Here is a 21,652-nt window from a genome sequence, read left to right on the forward strand (position 1 = left end):
CATTTTTTTCCTTTGGATGATTTCATTGTAGAGTTGTTTTATTTTGGCTGCCTATTTCTCTTTCCTGCTTTCCATCTTCGCCTGCCTGCCCTGGTCTCCCTGAGCTCTGGAAGTTGGGGTTTCCAGTTTCTCTGATGAGACTTCAGTTAAAGAATAAGTTACTTCTAATTGCTCCATTCTTGAATGTGAATGGATAAGCTGGAATATTTGAGAGGTAAGGGAGGGAGAGATGGAAAATCCAGAACGTCCTGCAGAAGTCAGTTGGGTGTTTTTCTTGCTCCCTGGTTTAAAGCTATAAAGTGAACCACTTTGCAGATACAGATGAAATGAGAATAGGGAAGAGGCAGAGCAGGTAAACTTATGGGCATTTTTTTTCTTTCCTTCACCAGCATGCCTGGGATGACATCCTGCAGGGCCCTGACCTCCCTCAAGCTGGTGGGTGGCAGGGCTTGTCATTTGGTATTTCCTGACACACTGTTGCCTTTTATAGTGAGGTCTAAGATGTTGAGGTCAGGGGCTGCCTGAAGAACTGCCAGTAAGAGACACAAGACACAGAACTCAGATTGGAAGAGCCAGAAAGCAAGACCACAAACATCTGGGACATGAATTTGGAGGAGGCAGACTTTGCATGACAGGAAAATAAATATAGGCAGGAGTGTATCTCTAATGAAGAGTATTAACAATGGAAAATGGGGATTATGGTTTTTAGGAAATAAAATCACCATTAGCTTCCCCAATCCAACAAATGTTGAATTTAACTTCTTTTTATTTCATTTTTCCTTTCCCCACTATCTCCATTGTTTTAGTAATTATATTTTTATTTTTAATTTTTCTATTGGTTACCTATATTTTTGCATCCATAAATTTTAAATAGTGTCTTCTTTTTTAATTAAAATTTATTGGGGTGACAATGGTTAGTAAAATTACATAGATTTCAACTGTACAATTCTGTAATACATCACCTATATATCACATTGCACCTCCCCAGCCCCCTTACCCTCTGGTAACCACTAAACTATTGTCTGTGTCTATGAGTTTTTGTTTATTTGTTTGTCTTGTTCTTTTGTCGCTTTCATTGTTATATCCCATATATCAGTGAAATCACGTGGTCCTGGACTTTTTCTGTGTGACTTATTTCTCTTAGCTTTCTATTCTTTATTTTTGCTTCTTTACTCTCCTACTTTTATTGCCTATTCCAATATTTTTAGATAAAGATGGTAAAATTTATTGTCTGTCACTACAGTAAAAAACAAACAACTTCTATGCTTTGTACATTAGTTGCCTCTACGAATTGAAACTTGAATAACTGATTTTGTGCCATTTTTCAGAATATTCCAAGTTTCAAAGTCCAATGGGTTCTCTCTTTTTTTAGATCAGTTATTTGCTCAAAACTGCATTACCTTCAGTTTGTGCATGTCTGCATCGAGACTTCTCACATATTTTCCCCTTTTGCAGTTGCCAATTGCCTTTCTTTTTCATGTTAAAGAAACAAAAGGGACCTATTGTTTATTTCTAAGATCACCTTATTCTGTTTGTTAAAGAAAATTCACATTTTTGTTGAAGACATTTTTCTTGGAGTCCTATAATTTGTACAAGTTGCTCTAGATCATCTGCAGACTACCTACTATGGAAATCTTTTCGAATTATTGAAATTTTGGATCCAAATATGTGCTGGATACAGGTCCTCTTATTTCTAGGATTTTTTTTCACTCCCTGGAGCATAGTTTTTTTTTTTTTACCCCCTGGAGCACAGCTTCGGAAAGGATCTGTGGAAGGTATAAATTCTAAGTCTTCCCATGTGTGAAAATGTCTGTGTCTTCATTCATGATTGATGATTTGTCAGAATACAGCATTATAGGTTCAAAGCCATTTTGTCCTCAGAATTTTAAAGATGTTATATTGTTTTTGGCATTGATTGTTGCTGGTAAAAAGTTTGATGTTAATCTGATTTATTATAACTTTGTAGGTATTCTTTTCACAGAAACTTTTAAGATTTTTTCTTTTTCTTTGAGGATCTGAATATTCATGATGATGAGCTTCCATGTGATTCTTTTTATTCATCAACCTTACCACTTTGTTGGCCCTTTCAGACTTTTCCACTCACAAGTTTCTTTGTTGTTGTTTTTTTATGATCGCTTAAAATTATTTCCCCTATCATTTTCTCTTTCTAGAATGCCTACAGTTAGGTATTCGGCTTCCTTGACAGTTCTATATATTTCTTAATTTTCTTACATTTTTCCATCTCTCTCTTTACTTTGCCTTCTATGAGATTTTCTTTTTTCATTTGCTTTTTAAAAATTAAATTAGTTTTCATTTGGCAATGTCTTTTAATTTCCATAAATTTTTTCTTGCTCTGATTCTTTTTCATGATATATGTTCATTTTCTTAAGTCTCTTTGAGAATATTAATTAAAATATCTATTAATTTCTCTTCTGATCCCTGAATTATTGCTGTTGATGCTATCAGTTCACCTCAAGTGATCCTTAGTCATCAGTTTTATGATCAAAGGGCTGTTAATTTATGCAGCTAGATGGCATGGATTCTTGTGACAGATGAGTAGGCCTAGTTCCTCAGTAGACCCTCTCCCTTGATTCTCAGGCTATAGTCACTTTTGGATGCTTGAGATGAAAACTGCCAGTCTCTGGCCCATTCTAAACCTTTGCTCTGTGAGAACTAATAATCATTTTAGAAGCGTTAGCTCTTCCCAGACATTTCAATCTCTTTACAGAATAGTTCTTGGTTTCAAGCTTGGGAGTAAATGCTATCACTGCACACAACTCATGTAACTGCTTAGAAGGAAGTCCTTCAATTCATGACCTTGATGTCTGCCTCATTTTCAGCTTCCACTCTTAAAACCAGTTGACTTTGAGCTTAAAATCTTTCTGGACACTTTGCTAGAAGGGTAGCTCCGAGCTTTGTTCCAGCCTTCTCCCGAATGTGTCCTGGGCTTAGCTGCCACCACCCTGGCTTGTCATCAGTGTGATCCTGGAGAATTGTGTCAGATGTCTGGTCAGATACTTCTCCTCATTCCCTCTTGTATTTATTTACTGCCATTATGGTTGGATGTGACATGATGAGGTAGAGATAACTATGCTTAACTCACCAGCTTGAATAAGAACTCAAACACAGGTCGTCTGACCAGTTATTTTTACCCTTACACCTAGGATATAGACATCATATTCTGCTCTTTTACTTATTAGGCAAGCCATTTCATCTATGTGGTCCCAAATTTCTTAACAATTATTTAGGGAGGATGATATTGACCATATATAGTTGCAATATAAATTGGGGAGAATAATAGCAGTCACATACAGTTTCAATGAGGATTTTTTAAGGGCACCTAGCATAATGTCTGACACATAATGAGCACCCAATAAATGGTAACTTAAAATATAGGGTTCAAAGCATACAAGTAAACCTTACATTTAGTTCATATCTTGGGTATTTAATTAAAGCTCCTTAAATTCCAATGGGAACATTTTTTATATATTTTCTGGCCTTATTCACTGTTGTTATTTTCGATCAGAAGTGTCCATTGCAGAATCTATAGATATATCTTTCTCTGAAAAATTACTATGACAGCGGACTTATTATTTTTTAAAGATTTTATTGGGGAAGGGGAAGAGGACTTTATTGGGGAACAGTGTGTACTTCCAGTACTTTTTTCCAAGTCAAGTTATTGTCCTTTCAATCTTAGTTGTGGAGTGTGCTGTTCAGCTTCAAGTTGTTGTCCTTTCAGTCTTAGTTGTGGAGGGCGCAGCTCAGCTCCAGGTCCAGTTGCTGTTGCTAGTTGCAGGGGGCACAGCCCACCATCCCTTGCGGGAGTCGAACCAGCAACTTTGTGGTTGAGAGCCTACGCTCCAACCAACTGAGCCATCCGGGAGCTCAGTGGCAGCTCAGCTCAAGGTGCCGTGTTCAATCTTAGTTGCAGGGGGCAGAGCCCACCATGCCTTGTGGGACTCGAGGAATTGGACTGGCAACCTTGTGGTTGAGAGCCCACTGGCCCATGTGGGAATCGAAGCGGCAGCCTTGGGAGTTAGGAGCATGGAGCTCTAACCGCTTGAGCCACCAGGCCAGCCCAGCGGACTTATTTTTATTGTATAAAATATTAGGGTCTAGAAAAAAGTCATTTGGAATTAAAATAAAACCGTGCAGATTATCAGCTGGGTAATCTCACTTGAGCTATATGATTATGAGCCAACAGAAAAAAAAGAGGAATTTAATAATATGAGATTAACTAAAGATATATACTCACTTAGATATTGTAGCCAAACATTAACATAAATCGCATGTTTATTTAAGTCACCAGGAAACTCAAAGTATGTGATTATTATATATTTTAAGGCAGATTACAGTGTTCACATTAGACATTTATTTTGTTTGACAGAATATACTTTATTATTTTTTATTCCCTAGCAATTAAAAAAAGTATGGCACTGGACATATTATATAAACTCTCTGAACCTTATTTTCCTCTTCTATAAAATGAGAAAAGTACTTCCTCTTTTATAGGATTGTTATTTGAACAAAGTAAGTCTATATAGGTGATCTCTTTGTCCTGGTTCTCTGAGAAGGGATTGTCCTACCCCATTCAGAAACTGTCATTAAAAGAGATGATGTACGGAACACTGGGGATGTGTTTGATAAAATAAATTGTCCTCTTGTTATTTAAAATTGAAGTAAAATGTAGCTCAGAATTATTCCAGTGAAGGAAAACCACAAAATGAGACAGTCAGCTACCTCTGCAAAAGCAGCAGACTCAAAATATATTTTTCAGGGAAACAATCATCTGTTATAAAACTCTAAACTCTAGCCATTTTAAGAGACGTGCTGCACTTAACTTTGAAAAAGTATCACCTTCAGGAGCCCCAAAATACAAGACTGTGTTTGTGGATGGAGAATAGATGTCCCTTTTGATTGACCTCACTTCATTTTATATTTATTGGTTTCTTCTCTCTCTGTCTTTCTTAAAATCAAATGAGTTATTTTTCTTCCACACAAAATGTACAGATCTTCCCCAGGAAGGTGTGACCTGATTTCCAAAAAACCTTCCAAGAACCAGAAGCCAGACAGATGGAAGGCGTTTGTGACTATGTAAAGTTTTGGCAAGCTCCTCTGGACATGTCTGCTGCAAAGTAGTGTGGGGGAGGAGAACATTTTCTTTACGTCAGACTGTTGTCAAATTCTTCTAGATGTTCTAGAGGAGATCAGACTGTGTTCTTGGTTCTCTTGTACTTTTTGTCATTAGGAGCTTAGCTAAATGATAGCGACGCTGGGTGTTTTTGTGAACATTGTTTTCTGAGGATGAGAGGCCCCAAGTGAAGACTTTACCCAAAGATGACTTAAGTCACTGAAACATGAATCTAGACTTTTCTACAGTTAGATGGCAACAGAAAGAAACTTGCTCTTCTGTTTAAAAAAGTCTTATTTTCCTGATCCCACCCCTTCTGCAACTAACCTGTGAAGTGTGCTCTTCTGTTTATATGCTATTTGTGTGCAAACAAGTTGAATTATATAATAGCTATATATCTCATTATTTTATTTACTTTTTATTCACACAACTCTGTTTTAAATATCTTTTCATGTTGCTACGTATACAACCAGGCCATTTCTCTATTGCTCAAAGGCATGATGTGCAGAAACTGTCCAGTCTCAGGGATGGGCACCCAGCTCGTCTTCAATTCTCTGCCATTACGGTAACACTGTGCTTATATGCCCGTTTACGACCCGAGTGAGACTTCTTTGAAAGATAGACAGCAGAGCAGGATTTCTGGGTCATGGGGAGGAATAAATGTAATCTTATAAAATGTTACAAGATTGATCCCTAGACAGGTTGCATTAGTCTACATACCCACCAGCAGGGCATAAGGGCTCTTAGAGCCTCATATTCCTGCCAACATTTGGCATTATACAGCTTTCTAATATTTTGCCAATTTAATGAATGTGTAGCAGTCTCCCCCTGTTTTAGTGGAATATGCTCCAAGACCCCCAGTGAATTCCTGAAACCACGGATGGTACGGAACTCTATATATTCTCTTTTTTCCTTTACATACATACGCACATACATATCTATGATAGTTTAATTTGTAAATTAGGCACAGTAAGAGATTGAAAACATAATAAAATAGAACAATTATAACAATATACTGTAATAAAAGTTATGTGAATGTGGTGTCTCTCTCAAAGTATTTTATGCTATATGCTAACCCTTCTTGTGATGATGTGAGATGATAAGATGCTTATGTGAATGAGACATTATTAAGTAAAATAAGGGTTCCCTGAATATAAGCATTGCCATACTTCAACAGTCAATCTGATAACCAAGATGGCTACTAAGTGACAAATAGGCACGGAGCACATATACAGCATGAATATGCTGGACAAAAGGATAATTCAAAAGGATAATCCCTCAGAGGTAGGGAGGGGTATGTCATAAGATTTCAACACATTACTCAGAACAGCACGCAATTTAAAACTTATTTCTGGAATTTTCCATTTAATATTTTCGAACCGAGGTTGACCACAGGTAATTGAAACCACGGAAAGTGAAACTGTGGATAAGGGGACTACTGTAAAGTGATATCTCACTATTGTTTTAATTTGCATTTCTCTGGTTACTAATAAGCTTAAGCATCTCTTCATGTGCTTGTAATAAGCCTGTTCATTTTACTTTTTTTGTAAACTGCTTATTTATATCCTTTGTCCATTTCCTATTATGATTCCTATATTTTTGTATTGTGAGAGATGCTGGTGTAGCCTAGCTATTATTTCCTTCTCATTTAGATATTGCAGTATCACCCAATCTATCATATTTCAGTTAACTGTGTCCATAATCTTTTGCCTTGAACATAATTGTTTTTAAAATTCTGATTTTTAGTTATTTAACCAAAATTTTGCCTTACAGTTTATGCTTTTGGGTTTCATTTAACAAGTCTTTCAACACTTTGTCACAAAATTATTCACTTATGTAATAACTGCTAACTTTAAAGTTTTATCTCTTACAGTCAAATCTTTAACATCTGGAGTCAACTGTTGTATACGGTATTGGATAGGGATCCAGTCATTATTTTTATTCATTCAGGGAGCCAGGTTCCCAACACTATCATCCTTATCATCCATATAAGTGCCTTATATGCATATGTATGTCTCCGAGGTCTCTATTTTGTTCCACTTCTTCCCATGTCTGTTTTCCCATCAGTACTATTATGTTTTATTGCCATGGTTGGGTAGTATATCTTAATGTTTGCTTGAGCAAGGCCTACCTTTTCCCCCTTCTTTTTCACAGCTGATTTTTATTATTCTACTTAAACTTAAAGTAAGCTGTTAAGTTTCTCAAAAGTCCATTACAATTTGGATTGGTTCTGCGTTAAATTTAAAGCTTCATTTGATGAGAACTGACATTTATAATATAATAAATTATTCCCTTTCAGAACATGGGACGTCTATTTATTCAGGTCATTTATTTTGTCTTTCATTAGAGTTTCAAAATTTCCCAGAGGTTTTCAGTTTTATACCCCAATAAACAAAACTAAAAAAGAAATTTCCCAGAGGTTTTATGTATTCTTGATGAACTAATAGAGAATTTAGGGTTCTGTTGCTATTTTAAGTGGCATCTTTTTAGTTATAAGTTTTTGATGGTGATTATTGATATAGGGAAATGCTATTGATTTTTCTATGTTGATCTGGTATCCATCAATCATCCGGAACTTTCTCATTATTCTCATATTTGTTGATTTTATTGATAGATAAATCATCAACAAGTAATGATAGTTTAATCTTTTCTGATCTTTACATCTCTCTTTTTCTAATGTATACAATTAGTCATGATTTCAAGTACTATGTTAAACAGCATCAGTGATAATAAGCATTCTTGACTTAAAGAAAACATTTTAAAGAAAAAGTTTCTTTTTTATGTATAATGTTGATAGAAGAAAACTATACCAAGTTAAGAAATTTTTATTCTATTTCTAGTTTACCATTAAACAAATATTAGGTGTTGAAACTTTGTAAAATGCCTCTTAATACTTTATTAGAATAATCATATAATTTCTCATTTCTTCTATTAATGTTGTGAATTTCACTGATATATTTCCTAATATTAAAATATCCATTTATTCTTGAGATATGCTGCAGTGGATCATGATGTATAATTATTTTAATATATTTTAACATTTGTTTAGCAACTATTTCCTTTAGGATTCTTGGATTTACATGCATAGTTAAAATGGGACTACATTATTATTATTTTGTATTGTCCTCATGTGGTTTGGAATCAAAATCACATAAAATGAATTGGATAAGTTTTTGTTCTCTTTGGTTTTAAAAACTTGTGAAAATACAAGAACTAACTGTTCCTTAAGAATTTGGGATGTAGGTCTGAAGCTTTTCTGGGAAGTGAATGATTTAAATTTTTATGTTATGGTCCTATTCAAGTTTTATATTTCTCTTGGGGCAAATTGGGCATTTTATATTTTTATGAATTTATTCTTTTAATCCATTTCCTCTAGTTCTTAAAAATGTGTTAATGAATAATCATAATACTGTTTTTTTAACATTCCTTTCTATCTTTCATTTTGTGTATTGCTTGCTATTTTCTGTTTATTTGCATATTTTGTCTTTAATTCTTGAGTCTCCCTTATCTATCTGTTTAAAGAACTTCAGTATTTTTCTTTTATTTTTAAAAGATTTTTATTAAAATATAGCTAACATATAATATTATATTGGTTTCAGGGGTACACCATAGTTATTCAACATTTATATACCAAAAGAAGTGATCACCATGATAAGTCGAGCAACCATCTGATACCGTACCATGCTATCATAATATTATTCACTATGTTCCCTATGCTGTACATTATATTCCCATAACTTATTTATTTTATACCTGGAAATTTGAACCTCTTATTCCTCTTCAATGTTCCCCCAATTTTTAACTTCTCAATTACAGTTGACATTCAATATTACTTCATATTAATGTCAGGTGTACACATAGTGGTTAGAGATTTATATAATTTTTAAGAAGCGATCCCCCTGACTAGTCTAGTACCCACCTGGCACTACACATAGTTATTACTATATTATTGACTATATTCCCTATGCTTTACTTTACAGCCCCATGACTATTTTGTAACTACCAATTTGTACTTCTTAATCCATTCACCTTTTTCACTCTGACACCAAGCCCCCCAATCTCTCACTCTGATAATCTAGTACTCATCTCACACAATACCTAGTTATTACAATATTATTGACTATATTCCTTATGCTATACCCTACATCCCCATGACTACTGTGTAGCAACCAAGTTGTACTTCTTAATCCTCTCCCCCTTTTCATCCCCCAACCCCCCTCCCATCTGGCAACTATCAAAATGTTCTTTGTATGTATGAGTGTGTTTCTGTTTTGTTTGTTTGTTCATTTTGTTATTTAGATTCTACATATAAGCAAAATCCCATTGTATCTTTCTATTTCTGTCTGACATACTCCATTCAGCACAATACCCTCCAGGTCCATCCATACTGCTGCAGATAGCAAAAAATCATTCCCACCCATGGTTGAGCAATATTCCACTGTACATATGTACCACCTCCTCTTTATCCATTCTTCCATAGACAGACACCCAAGCTGCATCCACATCTTGGCCACTGTAAACAATGCTGCAATGAACATATAGATGAACATGTCACCTCAAACTAGCATTTTGGGTTTCTTCAGGTAAATACCCAGAAGTGGAATTACTGGGTCCTTCTTTGTCTCTTTTATAGCCTTTGTTTTAAATTCTATTTTGTCTGGTAAAAGTATTGCTACCCCAGCCTTTTCTGTTTGTTTCCATGTCATGAAATATCTTTTTCTATTCCTTCACTTTGAGTCTATGTATGTCTTTCGTTCTGAAGTGAGTTTCTTGTAGGCAGCATATGTAGGATCTTGTTTTCTTATACATTCAGCCTCCCTATCTTTTGCTTAGAGCATTTAATCCATTTACATTGAGAGTAATTATTGATAGATATATAGTTATTGCCATTTTATTATTCATATTTTTCATCTTAAAGAAGTCTATAATACTGACTTATTGGTGATGAACTACTTTAGCTTTTTCTTGTCTGGGAAACTCTTTATTTGTCTTTTGATTCTAAATGATAGCTTTGCTGGGTAGAGTAGTTTTGGTTCTCGGTCTTTACTTTTCATCATTTTGAATATTTTGTGTCAATCCCTTCTGGCCTGCAAAGTTTCTGTTGAGTAATCAACCAACAGTCTTATGGGAGCTTTCTTATAAGTAACTAACTACTTTTCTCTTGCTGTTTTTAAGGTTCTTTGTCTTTAACCTTTGGCATTTTAATTATGATGTGTCTTGGTGTGGGCCTCTTTAGGTTCATTTTGTTTGGGACTCTATGTGCTTCCTATTTCTTTCACCAGGTTAGGGAAGTTTTCTGTCATTATTTCTTCAAATAGGTTTTCAGTTCCTTGCTCTCTCTCTTTTTCTTCTGGTACCTTATAATGCATATGTTGGTACACTTGATATTGTCTCAGAAGCCCCTTAAACTGTCCTCATTTTTTTTTATTCTTTTTTCTATATGCTGTGCTGATTGTGTGTTTTCTTCTACCTTATCTTCTAAATCACCGATTCAATCATCTGCTTCATCTTCTGTTGATTCCTTCTAATATATTCTTCATTTCAGTTATTGTATTCTTTATTTCTTACTGGTTCTTTTTTATGTTTTCTAACTTCATTTCTATGTTTCCTATCTCTTTGTTGAAGTCTTCCCTGAGATCACTGAGCATCCTTATAACCAGTGTTTTGAACTCTGCATCTGGTAGATTGCTTGTCTCCATTTGGTTTAGTTCTTTCTTTGGAGCTTTGTTTTGTTCTTTTATTTGGTACATGTTTCTTTGTCTCCCCATTTTGTCTGCTTCCCTGTGCTTGTTTCTATGTATTAGGTAGGGCTGCTGTGCTTCCCAGTCTTAGTAGAGTGGCCTTATGTAGTAGGTGTCCTGTGGATCCCTGTGGTGCAATCTCTCTGGTCACCAGAGCCGGGTGCTCCAGGTGTGTCTTTTGTGTGGGTTGTGTGTGCCCTCATGTTGTATTTGAACCATGGTTACTGTTTGGACATCAATGGGAGGGATTGACCTTTGGGATGATTGGTTGTGAGGACTGGCTCTGACTATTTTGGAGGAGCTGCTGTACAGGGGCTGACCCTAGACAGCAGAATTCACCTTAGCAGGGCTCTGGTGCCTACCCAGAGTGCCCTTTGGGTATGCCATCCTCAGAGGCAGTCAGATGATGCTCTGGCTCAATCCAAAGCTGGCCTCTGGGCATCCCAATTCCCAGGGCCTCCTGTGGGGCACTGCTGTAGGCCTAGTTCAGATACAACCTGTGCCCTGTCAGGGACAGCTGGCATAAGCCACAAAGCAATCTCCAGATGGCTGCCACCTGTGCTGGGCTTGGAGGTGCCTCAAAAGGCCCAGACAGAATCCAAGACCAGCTGTATTTAGTGCTAGGCTTAGGACTGCTCATCATGAGGTATGGGACATGCCAAAGCCAGATGCTGCTTGTTGGATTTTGTGAAACTTTGAGAGATTGTAGAAAGTCTGTAGCGTGAGCCAAGACAGGCTGTTTGTATGGAAAAGCCACTGAAGGAGGCTTGGGTAGGCCCACAATTTGGGTGTGGAATAACCAGGGCAGGGCAAATGAACAGTGCTAGCCAGGTTGATGGAGACTTAGATATGGGGGCTGCTTGTGTCTGCCCTTCGGAAGGGGGTAGGTCACAACAAAGAAACAATGGCTTCCACCAGCTCCTCTGTCCAGGAGAAAGGTGCCCCTCCAGCCCTCACTTGAGGCCAGACAATTAATTTCTTTCCTGTATGTGCCTGGTGACTTTTGAGCTGCTGCCTCAGTGCTGGAGCTCAGAATGAGTGAGTCTGTCAATGAGTAAGTCTGTGTGCGGACCCTTTAAAAGGAGCACCTGGGATTCCAGCCACCCTCGTGTCCCTCTCTTACAATCTCCACTGGTTTTCACAGCCAGAAGTTATAGCGCCTTCTCTACCCAGCAGTGGGACCCTGGGCTGGGAAGCCTGATGTGGGGTTGGGACCCCTTGCTCTTTAGGGGGTACCTCCACAGTTGAGATATTCCTTCCAATTTTTAATGGTCTCATGCAGGTGTGGGTTCATCCCATTCTGTATCAGTGCCTCTCATACCAGTCTCGAGGTGATTTCTTCTGTATATCCTTAGTTGTAGGGCTTTGGTTCAGCTAGACTTCAGGCAATTCTCATAACTATTTTGAAATAATTTTAGACTTTCAGAAGATTAGAAAATATAATACAGAATGTTCCCATATACCCTTCATACAACTTCCTGAAACATTTACATCTTATATAACCATGGTAAAATTATGAAAACAAACTATTTGTTGTACTAATGTATAACACTATTAGCTAAACTACAAATTTTATTCAGATTTCCTCAGTTTTCTACTAATGACCAGTGTTACTTCTGGGATCCAAAACAGAATACCATGTTATAGGCTGACTTGTGTTTCCCCAAAACTCTATGTTGAAGTCCTAACCCCCAGTACCTTATAATGTGACTGTATTTAGAGACAGGATCTTTGAAGTGGTAATTAAGTTAAAATTAGGTCAGTAGGATGGGGCCTGATTCAATATAACTGGTGTCCTTATAAAAATAAGAAATTAGGACACAGACATATGCAAAGGGAAAACAAAGAGAAGATGGTCATCTATAAGCCAAGCAAAGAGGCTGCAGAAGGAAAGCAACAAACAGCAAGAAAAACAAACAAAGAAACAAAAACTCACAGAGAACAGTTTAGTGGTTACCATGGGGCAAAGGGGCAGGGGGGGCGTGGGGTAGAGGGGAGGTGGAACAGGGTTAAGGGGCTCAAATATATGGTGATGAAGGAGATTTTACTTTTGGTAATGAACACACAATGCATATAGAGATTATGTATTATAGAATTGTACACTTGAAACCTATATAATTTTATTAAGCAATGTCACACCAATGCATTTAATAAGATATACTCTCTTATGTTGTCAACTATCAGTTGCCACTTTTCAAGAGTGCTGATAAGTTATTTTGTTGAATGTCTCTCCATTTGAATTTGTCTGATGGTTTCTCATGATTAGATTGAGGTTATGGACTTTTGGGAAGAATATAATAGAGGGGAACTGCCCTTCTCATTGCATCATATCACAGAGTACCTAGTATCAATATATTTTATTACTGATGTTAACCTAGATCACTTGGTTAATGCAGTGTTGGCCAGGTTTCTCCACTCTAATGTTACTATTTTTCCCTTTCCATACTTTATTCTGAGTGAATCACTTAGTTAAGCTCACACTCAAAGGTAGGTGAAGTAATTTCTTCCTGGAGATAGGAGTATTAAAGAATTTTGGATATACTACGAGCGTATGTTACTCTACTACAGTAATGAATAAATGTTTTGGGGGAGGTGCTTTGAGGTTATTCAAATATCCTATTTCTTCTTAAAATTTTTCTCACTAATTTTAGAATTTATCAGCTGTCTTGCCTGCAACAATTACTAATATAACATATTATAATGATGATTTTTCTATTTTCTTCATTCTTTCTAAATTTATCAATTGGAATTCTTCCTTCCTTTCTTTCTCATTTATTTATTTAATTATTTATTTATATGAGTATGGTCTTATTGGTATTTATTTTTTGGGTTGAAATTACAAAGTTATCATTATTTATTTACTTATTTTTTTAAATTAAATGTATTGGCGTGACAATGGTTAGTAAAATTACATAGGTTTCAAGTGTACAATTCTATAATATATCATGTATAGATCACATTGTGTGCTCACCACCCAGAGTCAGTTCTCCTTCCATCACCATATATTTGACTCTCTACCCTCTTCTACCATCCTTGTCCTTACCCTCTGGTGGTAACCACTAAACTGTTGTCTGTGTCTGAGTTTTTGTTTGTTTATTTGTTTGTCTTGTTCCTTTGTTGCTTTCAGTTTTATATCCCACATATGAGTGAAGTCATTGGTCTCAGCTTTTTCTGTCTGACTTATTTCGCTCAGTATAATGATCTCAAGATCCATCCATGTTGTTGGGCTAATATCCTAAATATATAAGGAACTCATACAACTCAACAAAAAGACAGTCCAATTAAAAAATGGGCAGAGGACATGAACAGAAACTTCTCCCAAGAAGACATACAAATGGCCAACAGATTTATGAAAAAATGCCTAACTTCACTAGCTATTAGGGAAATGCAAATCATTATTTATTTTGTTGCTTAAATTTTCCAACTTTGGCAATTCCGAAGTCTCTTAAGTTGGCTCCTGTGTTCTTTGAAATACCTTTGTCCTTATTTTCTGATGATGCTTTAGGTGTATCTTTTTGCCCTGCCTCAGGCCTAGGATCATTCATTTCTCTAAGGAACCCTTCTGTATTGTACGGCGAATGGTATTTAGAAACCACGATATGGGTGTGAGGTGTGCTGGCAAAGAACTAGTTTTTGGTTTTGTTTTTTTCTCCATAATTTTGTTGTTCTTCATTTTACTGACTCCTGTCTCTATCTTTGTTATTCATTCATTCTGAATCTTTATTTTCTCTGGGGCTTCCTTGCTTCCACTTTCTTGAATTACATTATTTCAGCTTTAAAAAAATCTTGTTTCCTGATAAATGTACAGTATTTAATGCAACAAAGTTTCCTTCTAATTTTATTTTATCTATGTTCTAAAATATTTTTTTTAATTATAGTGTTTTCCCTGCCATTCAATTTTAAGTAATTATTGATTTCTTTTTAAATCTAAGGGTTACTTAGGAATTTGTTTTCATTTTCCAAACATGAGATGTATTTAAGCTATTCTTTTAAGAAACTTAATTTATAATTTAATGCATTATGACTGAAGGACAGTGTGTATGACATTGATCTTTTGGCATCTGACATTCACTCTGAAATACAGTCTCTGGTTAACTTTTGGTAAATATTTGGTACATATTCTGTACACGTTAAAACAGAAAGTTAATTATCTGTCAGATGAGGAGCTCCTACCTATGCTATTCACTGAAAAATGTTGTGGGTTTTCTATGAGTCTTACTTAATTTCATTCTATTAGATAGAAGCCACATTTGCAAATCTCTTTAAGATAGCTAGCTTCCTATCTTGGGCTGTGTGGCTATTTTGAGTGTCTTAGAATCCTTATTGTTTAACAGAGAGGGTCTATGAGACATAACCATAAAACCATTTTAAATTCTTTAGTATAGCTAAAAGGTTCTATGAGACACACCTTAGATTTTTTCTGAGGTCTTAACAAAAGGTTTTACATACCCACCCTGAGGTAGCTCTTTGCCATGAAGCCATTTCATATTCTGAGAATCCATTGCTAGAAGAGACGAGATGTGCAACAGTTGTCTTTCAAATCTTGGCTCTTTAATATTTCCTCTAAATTTTATCAAAACTAAGCAGCTTCATAGCAGTATTATTCACAATAGCCAAAAAATAGAAGCAACTCAGTGTCTATCAATAAATGAATGAATAAACAAAATATGGCGCGCGCGCATGCACACACACACACACACACACACACACACACACACACATCACTTCTGGTACCGCAATTTCTGTCAAATAAAAACATTATGGTATATCCTCACCTATCTTATTCACTGGACCTGGCACAGTGCAACTTCTGGTTCTTCCCCAAAGTCAAAATGACCATGAAAGGTAAACATTTTGAATTGATTCAGGACATTGAGGCAGCCATGATAGTGCAACTAAAGACACGAAAGAGGACTTCCAGAACTGCTTCAGAAAGTGGCAAGAATGATGGGATAAGTGTGTTCGAAGCAAGGGGGTAGTATTTTGAGGGGGATTAATGGCAGGGTGTCTTTTACTGTAATAATTTTTAAAATTTAAACATTCATTATATTTTTTTGATCTCACCTCACGTACACACATGCACGCACACACTATAATATTATTCCATTAAAAAGAAAGGAAATTTTGACACATGCTACCAATATGCATGAACCTTGAGGACATTATACTGAGTGAAATAAGCCAACCACAAAAAGGTAAATATTATATGATTCCACTTATATGTAATACCTAGGGTAGTCAAATTCTTAGAGGTAGAAATTGGAATGGCGGTTGTAATCCAGGAGCTGGGCAGAGTGGGGAATGGGAAATTGTTGTTTAATAGGTGTAGAATTGTAACTTTGCAAGATGAAAAGAGTCCTGGAGATTGGTTGCACAACAGTATGACTATAGTTAACACTATTGAACTATACACTTAAAATGATTAAGATAATACATTTTTTTGTTATGTATACAGTATTTTACCACAATTAAAAAATTAAAAAAGCCAAAAACAAAACTAAGTAGATCCTTCTGTAGCTCATGTTTCCCTTTTTGTATTCTACCATCCTCAGCTAGAAAAAGCCAGGTAGTACTCTGCATTTTGCCTAGAACAGGGGTGCCCAAACTTTTTTCAACGTTTTTCACCAAGGGCCATATGCGGTAAAATACACAAACAGCCGGGCCACTCACTCGAGGTGAAGTACGTATTGCCTCACCTGGTTTATTTAAGTAAACTAAATATATTTTTGGAATTTGCTGCGGGCCAATTAACAATGGATTGCGGGCCGCAGTTTGGATACCCCTGGCCTAGAAACTTCCTTAGCCTGATCCACAAATTCATTTGTTCACAGGTGACAGAGTTGCCAAATTTTCTGCCTACTATGTAACAAAGGTCCCTTTTTCTTCTTCCTCCAATACCATTTTCCTCATTGTCCTTTAAGACTCACCAACATAGTCCCACTTTTCTTAACCATCTCTTTGAGGCCCTTCCAGCTTCTATCTCTGCCGGCTCCCAAAGCCAGTGTCACATGTTTTAGGCTTTTGGTATGTCAGCAACCCACTTCTAGGCACCAGATTCTGTTCTAGTTATCTACTGTCTGTAGAAAATGACTGAATGCAGCTAGCTGTTCTACCAGCATCTGTTTTTATCAACTCTTTATTTCAGGGTAACTTCTGCCCTCATAGCCCATCAATATTGACTATATGTGCTATTACTGTCAATTTTTTGTAGTGATGGAGCAGGAAATTATTGTCCAAGGTAACATGGGGAAGAAGCAAAAGTAGAATCTCAAAACATACCTTCAAACTATCCAGTCTTTCTTTTCATCCATTTATCCATAGCAGTTCATGATAGTTTTCTGTTACGTGGATATTCTCACCCAATCAATCTCTTCCTCTCCCTCCCCTACCCCTGTCCCTCGCTCTTCCTCTGTCATTGTTAGTTTAGCTGCTCCTTGCTTCTCTTTACCATCTGCAGTTTCTTCAAAATTAATGATGGGAATAGGCTGATATAAGGGCTACAGGAAAATGTTGTAAAGACATGGGCCATGAAATTTTAGTCTGGTGGAAAAAATAATTAAAACTAAAATATTATAATATAGTGTACTAAGTGATATGAAGAAGCTAAGTACTGTATTATGGGGAGAATAGGGAAGTGGCTTCTAAATCAGACGTGGAGTTCATAGAAGGCTTTACAAAAGAGTTAGGTAGGAATTATAATAGATAAAGCACAGTTTAGGGTATAAAGGCATCTGTAAAGGAGTAGTTTTGTGAGATAGCAAATTCTTTAGGACCCACATGTGATTCTGAATGGTCTGGAACAAAGAATGTATGCAGAACAGTGGTTGGAAAAATTTGAACAAGGAGGGGCCTGAACATAGTGTTATGCCAAGGAGCTTGGATTTTTATTCTTTATGCAAGTGGGAAATCTTGGTTTTGAGCAGGGAATTGTCAGGCTTGGATTCCATGTTTCGAAGACAGCGTTGTATGATGTTTAAGCTCTAGGGACCTTGCTTGCTTGGGATCTTTCTAGAGTCCTAAAAAGGACACTAACAATCAGTTCTGTGGTCAACTGTTTCTTGTAAAACGCAGAAGGAAGCTATTTTAACTGCAGTGATCTCTTTCTACTATAACTTGCCTCCATTACACTTTATATAGGCTGTGGGCATTTTGGAAACTAAGGGGAAGTTCAGGATCATCTAGTCTGTGCTTAGTAATAAATATCAAAGTAGTTTATAGTTACTTCTGTGCATAGCTATCCTGGTATAGAAATGGCTTCTAGTAATAATCTTACTAACCATCCAGCAACTATAACACAAAGATGTAGTGCCAAAGGTCATATTGTGATAGTAATGTGTATTCATGATTTTGTATTTGCTTCTTAAAGGACCCTAAATTGTGTAAGCTTCAGGACCTAAAAACCAGGATCTTTACCTGAGGAAATGCTAGACAAATTAATAAGCTATTATTAAAATGTTTTATCCTCATTAGAGATGAAGGCATGAACCAAGGCAATGGTAGCAGATATAGAGGGAAAGACTCAAAATACAAGAAACATACTGGGAGTACAACTAGGGAACTTGGCAAATGTTTTGATGGGAGGTGAGTTTCATAACAAACAAATTCTCAACTTGGATAATTGGGAGGATGGAAGCCCATTTATGGAGAGAGAACATTAGTGGAATTGCAAATTTGAGCAGAGGGTGACCCCTGTTTTGGGCATTTTGCATTTCAAGTGTCAGAGAGACAAATAGAGGAAAATGCTGGTCTGCAGCTCAGCTAAGCACCCAGGTGTTTGGAGGATATTATTTGCTACCTTGTTTCCCGGAAAATAAGACCTAGCCAGACGATCATCTCTAACGTGTCTTTTGGAGGAAAAATTAATATAAGACCGAGTATATTATATTATATTAGACCTGGTATTATGTTATATTATTACATTATATATTACATCACATCACATTACATTATATTATACCCAGTCTTATATAAGACTCGGTCTTATAGTAAAATAAGACCGGGTCTTATATTAATTTTTGCTCCAAAAGCTGCATTAGAGGGGATTGTCCGGCTAGGTCTTATTTTTTGGGGAAACACAGTATATTTTCCATTCTCTGGAGGCCACTTACCAGGCTGTTTTTGGCCCTTGCTTTCCTGTCCTCTGTCCCTTGAAACAGCAACGACTTCCTCACCCTTGGAGCCTTCCAACGGCACCTGCTCACCGGATGTGGGAGCAGCACTTCCGCACTTTCAGGAGATGCAAGTGCACCGGTGCCCTGTGGGGCTCAAACTGGCATTACCTTCAGCCACTCATGAAGGTCCCTGTGGGTTTGAGTTTCTGCATTGCTTTCGGCGGGATACTTCTCCCCACAAAGAAAACATCGTCATCCCACTTAATCGTCCAAACTTCCAGTTTCTCCATCGGAAGTCAATGTACCTTCCTGAGGGCTTTGTAGGTCTCCAGGCCAAGGCAGGGGAGCTAATGAGGGTGAGTCAGCGCTGATTTCCCAGCTGGTAAAAGCACGCCTCATTACCTTGGGTAGTTTTGCACCCGGAAAGCTTCGTGAGCTGAGTTTAAAATCTGCAGTAACTTTTTGGTTCCCACACATGAACCTGGAGTTAAGAGGGAAAGCTCTCAGTGATCAAGATACCAATTTCTTAAGCCAGTTTTCTCAGGATTGGGAACAGAGTAATTGCAGCCTTCTGGAATCCCAAATTAGCCACGTCCCTGAGCGGAGAGCTGGAAGATTGTGAAATTTCCACTATTTTGCAAATAAATGCTTTCAGTGTAGCAGTATATTTGAGGAGAACTTGACCTCATTATTACTAACAATTGCGGAACAAATAGAAGTGCGTATTTTTATTAGTTTACTACTTACATCTTCCAAATAAGATGTCCATGGAAGAAAACCAAAATATTGCCGACAATAATAGTCCAGTGGGAAAGCGTCTGTCACTGAAGAAGATGACTGGTAATTTAAGAGTGTGAATACCAATATGTTGCAATTACATCTCCAATGCTGATTGAGTTAGAAATCTCACTTCAGTGAGGCTTATCCTGACCACTCTTTAAAAAGAGTTTTACCTACCGTTCTATTCCCATCCCTCTTACCTGCTTCAAGTTTGTTTTTTCTCCATAGCACTTTTTACTTCATAATGTATAGCATAATTTATTTATGTGTTATAGCCATTGTTTATTGTTTGTCTATCCCACGCTAGAGTGAAGCTCCAGGAAGGCAGGATGTTTTTTCCTGCTTACTAATATATTTCAAAGGCCAAGAACAATTTTCGCCCATAGTAGGCACTCAGTATTTATTGATTTAATGAAAGAATCAATATGTTATTTTCCAAAGAGCATAAAGTACAGCCTGAATGGGCTTCACGACTGGCATAGCCCATGTGGAACACAGCTCTATTGAAAGTCCTGGTAGTGAAGACAGTCAACAAGTCAGCAAATGTTTATTGAATCCCTACTATACCCTAAATGATAGCTTTCCAAATTCCGCAGCATTTAGCATCTGTTTTCCATAAAACATTCTGATACTTTAAAAAATGTATTACATTTTTTGGTGTTACTTGGAGGCAGGGCCCATGGGGTTCACATGCATAGAATCTCTTATAGTGATACGTACATACCAGACAATAAACATTTGTTGAAAGAGCAAAGGAGTGGACTGGGTTAAGGCATTAGGTTATCTTGGAACCCAGTTATTTTTTACGTGAACGTTTGTTTGCCGAAATTATGATCTACAAAAGTAGTGTTTTGCATACTGGGGTCTACTTCTCTGAAGGATTTGCAAATTTGCTATGATAATTTTTGGATTTTTTCAATTCAGTGTTCATCTGAAAAATTAACTTATTCATATTTTGGATTATCTGGATCACCGAATACTAACAGAAGATTTTGGTGTCCCTGTTTGTTTTCTGTCTCTCTCTCTAGCATGTTAGCACTACATAGTATAGTACTTTGCTGTAGGTTAGTAAGAAAACAACAGAGGCAGCCTGAAAAAGTAAATGATTTAGTCACTACAAATGTAGCCCAAAATGACATTAAGCCATTCTGTCAGAAGATATCACAGTAGTTTAAAAGGAGAAATGACATGAGAGAAATGATTCATAACGTGGTAAAATATGCTTGCTGAACTAGCATATTCCTGTTCTGAGAGTTGATTTAGTTTAGCAAAGCATAATCGTCAGTGTTTTTAAATTAATATTTTTTAATTTAAAATTTTTTAGCTTTATAATTTTGTTTACATTTATTTTGTAATTTTGTGGGGTTTTTTTTTTGTAGCTGTGAGAGCTATGATATGAGAAATTTGAGCCTACCTTTATGTTTGTACGTATTTAATAATCTCATATGGAAATAGTTTAAGTTCAGGACATGGGACTTTAAAATGTTTTTACTTTTAGTGAGTTTTAGTGAAGTGTTTATATTTCAATCAAGTTTGTGAAAAATGATAACAAAGCTTAGGGCTTCGGGGCCCAGGACACAGAATATTGATTTCAATAAAGTCCAGGTATGACAGTTCAGTGTAGGATAGATATTTCTGCGGCTTCTGCTGCTAGTGGTGCCGGTGGTGGTGAAAAATAGAAGAGAGGGACCTTAGGAAAATGTAGGGAGGTTGGTGGGAGAAAATGGAGATATTTTAGATCAAGTTGTAGCTTTCTTTGCAGTTATGCTTTTGGCTCTGAATTTGTGAATTCTATTTCTTAGTGTCTTTTCTCAAATGGCTAAGTGAAATGCAGTGTTTTTTTTGCTAGATTTAAAAGAAAAATGCTAATCAGCGTTTTTGTAGATGAT

The 21,652-nt window shown here is 36.6% G+C and overlaps 1 protein-coding gene across 1 annotated transcript in view; it reads left to right on the top strand.

Moving 5' to 3' along the window:
• The window catches only part of GPR158 (G protein-coupled receptor 158), a 391,014-nt gene that overhangs the window by 17,645 nt on the left and 351,717 nt on the right, over positions 1–21,652 (top strand). The window lies entirely within an intron of this gene.

Source organism: Rhinolophus sinicus, linkage group LG02, assembly GCF_036562045.2.
Source record: "Rhinolophus sinicus isolate RSC01 linkage group LG02, ASM3656204v1, whole genome shotgun sequence".
Taxonomy (NCBI): Eukaryota; Metazoa; Chordata; class Mammalia; order Chiroptera; family Rhinolophidae; genus Rhinolophus; species Rhinolophus sinicus.